At 56.7% G+C, this 7,816-nt stretch overlaps 1 non-coding gene across 1 annotated transcript; it reads right to left on the minus strand.

The window, feature by feature from the left end:
* Nucleotides 1-2,454: 2,454 nt before the first annotated feature.
* On the minus strand, nucleotides 2,455-2,526 carry TRNAM-CAU (transfer RNA methionine (anticodon CAU)). Its single transcript has one exon. It is a non-coding gene; the product is annotated as a tRNA-Met (tRNA).
* Between the last annotated feature and the right edge of the window lie 5,290 nt (nucleotides 2,527-7,816).

The following is a 7,816-nucleotide window of genomic DNA, read 5'->3' on the forward strand; positions in this document are numbered from 1 at the left end:
AAATGTGAGGACATCCTGGGGGGTTCTAGGAGTGGTTAAAGTATAAAATCGATGTTTATGTCCTGACATGGACTTTTTTTTGTTTGTTTTTCGAGACAGGGTCTGGCCCTGTCACCCAGGTTGGAGTACAGTGGCACCATCATGGCTTACTGCAGACTCAACCTCTCAGACTCAATCAATCCTCCCACTTCAGCCTCCTGAGTAGCTGGGACTGCAGGCATGCGCCACTACTCCCAGCTAATTTTTTGTACTTTCTGTGGACACAGGGTTTTGCCATGTTGCCCAGGCTGGTCTCGAGCTCCTGGGCTCAAGTGATCCTCTCCCCTCAGCCTCCCAAAGTGCTGGGATTACAGGCGTGAGCCACCACACCCAGCCTGATTTGAAATTTGATTAGAATAAGAAAGAAAACCTGGCAAGGCAGAGTGACAGACATGGTGTCTGCATGGTGAGTGTGGGTGAGTGTGGATGAGTGGCAGTGGAATTGAGAGGGGGGACTGGAGTGGGAGCAGTGGCTGCCAACCATGGGCCTGACCTGGCGAGCCCATCACCAGATTCCAGACACTCCCACCCCGACTGCTTGGACGTATTACAAATATAGTGACTCATAGGATTACTGTCCTTTGATTTATGTTAATCATAGCCTTGCACGCTTTCTTAACATGTAAAAGTTACAGTTAAAAAAACCTCCAACCTTACTTTTCATAACTCTGCCAGCTCTTTGTGGCAGGTTAACCTTCTGCTCTGGGTGGCACAAAGGCGTCAGCGTCTGTTTTACTAACTCTGAGCATCTCATCCTAACTGTGCCCAGCCACACGGAGGGCCTCAGAGAGGGGCAGAGAAGTGCAGGCCTGGCTGCATTTGCTGCCCAATATCCTAGTTGGAATCGGGAGACCTTGCATCAAGCCAGGACGTAGGACTGCTGTCGGATGCCATGGTCTGAGCAGCAATGTGGCCCTCATCTGAGGTGTGTGCTGGGTCTGCCTCTGCACCAACTGGGTGTCCTGGTAAGTTAAGTAACACTTCACCTCCTCTCTGTTGCCCCTAAGCCTTTGTCTCACATCGATCTTGGCAGAATCCTCCTGTTCCTCTGTCTTTGGCTTTAGCCACCACCAGGGTGTGTGTCCTGCGATTTCCCCACTCGTTTTTGCCCTGTTACGGAAAGACCATGTAGCAGCTGCCACTCCTTCCCCACTCCAGGCCCGGTGTCCTGGGCTGTGGTACCTGAGGATTCTGTCCCTGAGCCAGTCTGGACACAGCCAGGCAGCAGCACTGGCACTTTGGGATGTCAGTGCATCCTCATGGGCACTGTGTGTCCACGTGGGATGCCAGGGCCTGGTGCTGGGATGTACAGGGAGTGAGTACTGCAGCTGCATTTCTCTCCTGTTGGAGGGAGGTTCTCACCTCCGGCTTCTGATGTCAGTGGAGCGAGAATGCCAACCCAGAGGGCCGTGACACCCCAGCCCTTTTTTTTTTTTGAGACAGGTTCTCATTCTGTCACCCAGGCTGGAGTGCAGTGGTGCAATCTCAGCTCACTGCAGCTTCGACCTACCAGGCCCAAGAGATCCTTCCACACTCTGAGTAGCTGGGACTTCAGGCGCCCGCCACCACGCCCGGCTAATACTTTTGTATATTTTCGTAGAGATGGGGTTTCACTGTGTTGCCCAGGCTGGTCTCCAACTCCTGACCTCAAGCGATCCACCTGCCTCGGCCTCCCAAAGTGCTGGGGTTACAGGTGTGAGCCACTGCACCTGGCCTTGATCTTCTAGCTAAAACGAGAGAGAGAGAGAGAGAGAGAGAGAAAGAGAGAGAAATGTTAAAAGGGAAAGAAAAGGCAGGAACCCCTAAGCCCACTCCCTCAGGAGAGGAAAGGAAGAGAGGATGGGGATCCAGCCAGACCCTTTTGGCAGGAAAACACCCTTTTGGCAGGAAACACTTGCTGGGTTCCTTACCTGGAGGGGTCTCTGGTGATTCGGTTGATGGCAGGAGGCTCCCTGGCAGCCAGACAGGGAGAAGAATGCCAGCCTCTGCAGGCACCTTCGGCCACGTGGAGGAGCAGACGTAAGTGTGGCCAGGGAGGTTTCAAAGCCTCAAAAATGCTGCAGACAAAGGATGCATGTCCTGTGCCAGACCCTGTTCTCTAAGCCACGAGCAGGTATTGATGGGGGGTCCCGGGCCAGGTGGACACACAGAGAAGAGGACTGAGGAGCGCAAAACCCCTCCCCTGCTCCCAGGGAGGCATTTTGCCCAAGTCAGGGCATGCAGAGGGCAATGAGTCCACAACTGCCACCCTTTCTGGGACCAAGCTATGAGGCAAGGTAGGCTCACATCAAGATTTGAACTCAGATTGCTGCTGTTGCCCGTCCTCCGTGCCTTGACACAAACAGGGACGTTATTGGGGCCTGGAGAAGAATTAGGGGCCACAAGCTGCCCAGTCAGGAAAGAAAAGCTAGTCCATAGCAGAGGATGGTTTCGATCCATCGACCTCTGGGTTATGGGCCCAGCACGCTTCCGCTGCGCCACTCTGCTGGCTGTAAAAGGGGAGCCTGAGTCAGACCATGACCACACGAGTCATCTCCCTGCAGGCAGCGACCTCTACTGGCCAAGAGGGGCCAACAGAGGACTGGCTGGGCAAAGCACATGCTCAATTATAAGCCTACTCCTTCTCTTTCAACTTCTTATAGATAAAAACTCTGAATTCATGTCCTTTTCTGCTGTTAAAACATTGGCTGGAGGCCGGGCACGGTGGCTCACGCCTGTAATCCCAGCACTTCGGGAGGCCAAGGCAGGCAGATCACCTGAGGTTGGGAGTTCGAGACCAGCCTGACCAACATGGAGAAACCCTGTCTCTACTAAAAATACAAAATTAGCCGGGCGTGGTGGCGCATGCCTGTAATCCCAGCTACTCGGGAGGCTGAGGCAGAATTGCTTGAACCCAGGAAGTGGAGGTTGCGGTGAGCCGAGATCGCGCCACTGCACTCCAGCCTGGGCGACAAGAGTGAAACTCTGTCTCAAAAAAAAAAAAAAAAAAAAAAGTTGGCTGGGCATGGTGGCTCACGCTGTAATCCCAGCACTCTGGGAGGCTGAGGCAGGAGGATCACTTGAGCTCAGGAGTTTGAGACCAGCCTGGGCAACACAGGGAGACCCCCCTGGCCTCTATAAAAAAATACAAAAAAAAAAAAAAATAGCCAGGGGTTGGCAGCCAACGCCTGTAGTCCCAGCTACTCAGGAGGCTGAGGTGGGAGGATCGCTTGAGCCTAGGAAGCAGAGAGCAAAGATCGTGCCACTGCGCTCCAGCCTGGGCGACAGAGCCAGGCCCCGGTCTCAAAAATCAAAACAAAAAGACTGAAACTCCTGGGATCCAGCTGAAAGTATGAGCCGGGACACTCAAAGGAGACAGCTGCAGCTAGTCTAATGAACTGTCTGTGAGGAGCATCTCGACACAAGCCACGGTCCGCACCGAGGCCTGAACCCTAAGGGCAGGGTGCATCCTTCCCAGGAGCCCGGACCCTGTGAGAGCTGGAGCTAATGGGATGGGCCACCAAACAGGAGGCATGGCTCTCCTGAGAGGAGCCATCGACCCTTGGCCAGGCAGAGAAAGAGCTGGGGAATACCCAAGCCTCTCTTTCCTCCACCCTCCAATCTCCTTGCCAGTGCCTACCATTGGCTGCAGCCGCTTAGCTGTCTTGCCCTCTGCCTTCTAGGCGGCCTCAGGTAAGAAAGGCGGAGGTGGGCCTAGAGGACACATCCCAAAGCACTACAGGAAGCAGCTGTGGCCCTACATGTATGGCCACGTTGCCAAGAGCACTGGAGGGAGGGGAGGCTGAGGCAGAGCCTGCAGCCAGGGAGCTCCGTGATGTTGCTGGCACCCGGCAGGGCACAGGGTGCAGCCCGGGGCCCAGAACCTCCAGACTGGGGGCTGCCAATGGGGTGAGGCTCCTTGTGCTGCACCCACAGGCCTGTACTGCAAACCTTCACGTCCACAGTCTAATGGGTGTTGTGTGAGTCTTACAAACCCAAGCACACGGGTACAGGCACAGAGGTGAAAAGGTGTCGACTGGGAGAAGACAGAGGGAACCTTCTGAGCAGCTCAGAACTGTCCCAGGGCTTGGCCAAGCTGCTAGGCTCAAAACCAGATTGGAGGGTTGGTGTCAAAGGCTTGCTGATGAGGTATGTGGATGGACTTCTTGGAACAAGAGATGGTCCCCACTCTTCTGGGTGTACGAGGCCATCTAAACATGCCGGCCAGACTCTCTCCAGCCACCTTAGTGATGCTTGTTTTATGGCCTCGGACCAAAATGGTCATGAGAACACGGAAGGAGGGCACGCCCAGGCTTCTTTCTTCGTCAAGCCTGCCCGGGCAAGGGCTCCTGCTAAAATGTTTTAGCGACCAACCACACATCGCAATACTAGTGGGGTGGGGCAGCCCACACCTGGTGACAGGTGGCCTCACTCATCCTTCTCCTCTGGAAGGCGCAGGAGCCAGGCTGGAAAAGACCCTCAGGCTGGACCTGGTCGGATCTGCGTCCCTGCAGGAACCCACTGTCGCTGCCCCTGCACGACGCCCGCCCGCCCACGGTGGCAGCAACAGGTGATGGGCCCGTGCAGGTGGGAAACCGATTTTCCTCTCAGCTGCTCGCCCTCCGGAGGCAGCTGGCCCAAAAGAGGGGCATCGGGCGTCCTCCTCCGCACAGCCTTAGAGGGGGAGGTCGGCACCGGCATCTTTCCCAGGCTCCTGGCAGATGCGCCCACGGCTTCTACCCGGGATGCCCGAGCGTCAGTCGGGACAGCGCCAGCCGCGCGCGCCGGAAGCGTTTACTCGTGCCGATCCCCGGCGCGGAAGCCCGACTACGAAGCTGCGGCATCGCAGGCGCCGCCTCAGGCCCCCGCCCGCTTCCCCCCGGGTTTGCGGACGGAGCTGGCTGGCGCCTCTGAAGGCGGAGGCGAGGGCCCCGCTCCTTGACCGCAGTTGCCCCTCCGCGGGGGCCGCCGGCCGTCACGTGGGAGGTCACGTGGGCGGTCACGTGGGCGGCCTGTCAAGTGCTCGGAGACGCCTTCGCGCGCAGCCCGGGCCCTCACGGGGGCGCGCAGTCCGAGCATGCGCAGCAGGAGGCGCGAGTTGTCCTCCACAGGGCGGTGGGGCGGGAGACCTCCCTCCACCCCCGATCCCGCCGGCCTCCCTCCCACCCCAGACCCCGCCCTCCCTCCCACCCCCGCCGGCCTCCCTCCCACCCCCGACCCCGCCCTCCCTCCCACCCCCGACCCCGCCCTCCCTCCCACCCCCGCCGGCCTCCCTCCCTCCCACCCCCGACCCCCGCCGGCCTCCCTCCCACCCCCGACCCCCGCCGGCCTCCCTCCCACCCCCGACCCCCGCCGGCCTCCCTCCCACCCCCGACCCCCGCCGGCCTCCCTCCCACCCCAGACCCCGCCCTCCCTCCCACCCCCGACCCCCGCCGGCCTCCCTCCCACCCCCGACCCCCGCCGGCCTCCCTCCCACCCCCGACCCCCGCCGGCCTCCCTCCCACCCCGGCCCCAGCCGCCCTCCCTTGGCGCTCGGGACAGGCTCGGGACGCTGGGGCCGGGTCCGAGCACGCGAGGGCTGAGCAGCCCGCGCCTCTCCTTAGGAAACCCAGTGAGACGCTGGGTATTCGAATGTGGTCGGCGGGGAACGGGCGGCGCCCACACCCCCGGCGCTCGGAGAACTCCCCAGTCCCGCCTGAAACGAACGCGGTGCCCTAAAGTGCTAAAGTGCGGGCTGCAGGCTCTGCCGCTTGACGCGGCAATGATTGAAGGTACTGCTCTTAGGAGAGGATAGAAAGGGCCTTCTTTCCTTTCCCCGGGTGGATGAAAATGTGCTTGTTATTATGGGGCATTTAGAAAAGCTTCTGTTCACCGTGTATTCTCTTTAGCAACGCTCTAGACATTTTGAGGGTTGCTCTCAGATCTGGCCCAACCTCTCCTGTCTGATGGGAAGGATTTCAGGCATTTCTAGTGCCCCGCGCAGGGACTGGCCCGGAATTCCGCGCGTCTTCCCCGTGGCGTTTTTCCTTTGTTTTTGGTAGAGGATTGGGGGTGGGGGGGGTGTCTCACACTCTTGCTCACGCTGGTCTCGAACCCCTCAGCTCAGTGGATCCTCCCGCCTCGGCCTCCTACGCGCTGGGAGTGCAGGTGTGAGCAATCCCGCCCGGCCCAGAGCGGCTTAATACTAGCTTCCCATCGTTGTGATTTCAGGAGAAACGCAGGCTAACTTCCATGTTTACTATCCACTCTTCTTCACTAATGCCACCACGTACATTCTGTTCGTGATTTCTGTGTGACTCAAGTCAACAAATGCTTCGTGTGCTCTGTGGAGCCTTTGTGATTTTGAGGGTTCTCAAGATACTGATGGGGCCGGGCGCGATAGCCCACGCCTGTAATCCCAGCACTTTGGGAGGCTGAGGCGGGTGGATCACAAGGTCAAGAGATCGAGACCATCCTGGCCAACATGGTTGAACCCGTCTCTACTAAAAATACAAAAATTAGCCGGGCGTGGTGGTGGCGCCTGTAATCCCAGCTATCGGGAGGCTGAGGCAGGAGAATCACTTGAACCTGGGAGGCGGAGGTTACAGTGAGCCGAGATCGTGCCACTGCCCTCCAGCCTGAGTGACAGTGAGACTCTGTCTCAAAAAAAAAAAACAAAACAAAACAAAAAAACCGGTGTTCATTGATGTGAAAGACTGCCTGATGTAGGTAATGTCGGTCTGGTTTAAAAACCTATACAAACAACCAACATAGGCAATGTTTAGTCTTAGGAAAGACTAACCAATAGCAGGTAGCAGTTTTTCTGTTTAAAAAAACTTATTTTGGCCGGGAGTGGTGTTTCACCCCTGTAATCCTAGCACTTTGAGAGGCCTACACGGACGGATCGCCTGAGCTCAGGAGTTCAAGACCAGCCTGGACAACATGGTGAAACCCCGTCTCTACTAAAATACAAAAAATTAGCCCGGCGTGGTGGCGCCTGTAATCCCAGCTATTCAGGAGGCTGAGGCAGGAGAATCGCTTGAACCGGGAGGCGGAGCTTCAGTGAGCTGAGATGGTGCCATTGCACTCCAGCCTGGGCGACAGAGCGAGACTCTGTCTCCAAAAAAAAAAATGTTTCAAAATGTTTTGAGAAGCGTCTGTTTTGGCTGATGTGTTTTAGTTGATTAAGTAGAAGTTGCGGGATCGGAATCTTGAACAATCAATCTTCCACTAAAAAGTGTTGGGTGGAATTACTACTCGTCATAACAGGTGTAATGAGACAGCGTGGTACTGAAATCAACCAATTCGTGGATGTGTCTGCGGCCAGCCCAGTGTGTGTCCTGCTGACTGGACCAGCTGTTGTCTTCCTGTCTGTGAACTTCAGCTTCCTTCCGCGTCTTTGCTTTCTGTTTGGTGTGTTCTCTCATAACGTCTGTATCGTCATTTTCATTCTCCGTATTTTTTTAGTTACGACAATTCTTTTCCTTCATGGTTTTGACCATTAGTGTTTTTAATTTCTGCTGTGATACACAGTACTTTCTCTTGAGCTCCACAATTGTGGAATAAAATAACAATACACTGGCCGGGCGCAGTGGCTCACGTCTGTAATCCCAGCACTTTGGGAGGCTGAGGTGGGCAGATCACGAGGTCAGGAGATTGAGACCATCCTGGCTAATGCGGTGAAACCCCATCTCTACTAAAAATACAAAAAATTCACCGGGCGCGGTGGCTCACGCCTGTAATCCCAGCACTTTGGGAGGCCGAGGCGGGCGGATCACGAGGTCAGGAGATCGAGACCATCCTGGCTAACACGGTGAAA

The sequence above is a fragment of the Pongo abelii genome, chromosome 19, assembly GCF_028885655.2.
Source record: "Pongo abelii isolate AG06213 chromosome 19, NHGRI_mPonAbe1-v2.0_pri, whole genome shotgun sequence".
Taxonomy (NCBI): Eukaryota; Metazoa; Chordata; class Mammalia; order Primates; family Hominidae; genus Pongo; species Pongo abelii.